The following is a 1841-nucleotide window of genomic DNA, read 5'->3' as shown; positions in this document are numbered from 1 at the left end:
GGTGGCGGGAGGAGCGCCGGTGCTGCCTGGCCCGGCACGGCTGCCTTTACCTCCTTCTGCACTGAGAATAACTTACAGATACCACCCCACACCCTCCCAAGAGAAATGATGGACCTCTGAAGTCCCAGACCTCCAAAATCCCAGCAGAAGTCACAGACCTTCAAAAGCTCGGACCTTCAAATCTCAGACCTCCAAAATCCCAGCAGAAGTCATGGACCTCCAAAAATCCCAGACCTCAAAAACCTCAAGAGAAGTCATGGACTTCCAAAGTCGCAGACCTGCAAAATCCCAGGAGGAGTCCCAGATCTGTCTGGAACAGACCCGCAAAGCCTCCAAGCCTGTGTGTTTTGGGAAAAAAAAAAATAAATATATATATATATGTGTATATATATGTATATATAATTGGGAGCATAAGCGCCAACCCCAAACCTGACAGTTCTTTTTGCAGTGGATGCTTCTTATTTTCACTGCCTTTGAGCTCAAAGCAGCACCACCAGCTTGCATGACTGCCAAACCTTCCTGCAGACACCCATGGTTCTGCAGCTGAAACGGTCTGACAGTAAATGTTCTCCTCTCCCAATGCAGGATGAAAGGCCCAGGCCCCACCCCACCGGGAACACACGGCCGCGGGCATTCCAGTTTGGTTTTCCCCCTTGGAGGCTCCTGCCAGCTGACACCCTCAGAGCAGAGGAGTGCGGAGGCATCATTGCCCTGGAAATGGAGCTCCCATCCCACCAGGTCCATGCTGGCTCCCTGTACAGGGCACAGCTCCATCCCACCTCGTGCCTCCCAAAAAACCACACAGCAGAGATGTGTTTCTTTAAAAAATATCTCGCTTCCCCCCCACACACCCCGAGATTTCCCCCTTACCATGCAGCAGCTGCAGGGATGTCCCCAAATTTCTCCTCCACTGGTGCCAGCCATGAAGCCTTGCAGTGTGGGTGTCACGTGGGGGTCACCACTGTGTCCCAAACACACGGAGCAGAGAAGCCACAGTGGGTGTCTTTCCCCAGACCCCACTCCATTTTGGGGAGGAAAAGCCATGCTCACCAGAAATTACCCATTTTCAACAGCAGCCTCGTTAACAATCAGAGCTGAGCACTAAACATGTAACAAGGAGGACATTTCAGAAGTCAGCTAGTTGGGAAGGTGTATCAGCAGCACTGTCCCCTGCCAGCAGGGAAAAAAAAAAAAAAATCAGGAAAAATGAGCTGTGGTGTTTTGTGGGATGGAGCTTAGTCCTCCCTTTGGGGGGGGTACAGGGAAATCCCTTTGGAGGGCCTCCAGCAGGCCCTTTCACTGCTCTTCTTTCACCAGGGGACACAAAATCATCAAAAGGAGTTTTCCTGGGGAAAAAAAAAAAAAAAAGTGCAATTGCGTTTTTCAGAAGGGGTCGCCAAGACCAAGGTCCTTTCAGCCCCAGTCTGGAAACGGGGTGAATCCCTGAGAGTGATACCCCGGTAATGCCTAACACCACACGAAGAGGAGCAAAGAAGGGGCTTGGTAGGAGGCGTGAATAATACATAAAGATAAATAAAACATTAAAAAAGAAAACAGCAGAGAATGGCAAAACCGGCGTCACCGACAGCATCCTGCTGCCGCTCGCCGGTAACACCCCACGCACGACATTCTGAACCTCATTAATCATTTACCGGTATTGATGGTGTGATTTGGCACAACCGGGATTCCTTTAAAAGTCCGGCCGAAGCCGGTGCCAGCGAGCCACCGGGGCCTCGAGGCAGAGACCCCTCCCTGGGCGCTACCACCTGGAAGGGCCGGGACGACCCTTCATCCCGGGAAGGAGGGAGGGGAAAGGCCGGCGGGGGCTCCGAAGCCCCCCG

Source organism: Charadrius vociferus, unplaced genomic scaffold (assembly GCF_000708025.1).
Source record: "Charadrius vociferus isolate BGI_N301 unplaced genomic scaffold, ASM70802v2 scaffold39, whole genome shotgun sequence".
NCBI lineage: Eukaryota > Metazoa > Chordata > Aves > Charadriiformes > Charadriidae > Charadrius > Charadrius vociferus.
Note: the sequence above shows the minus strand (reverse complement) of the source record.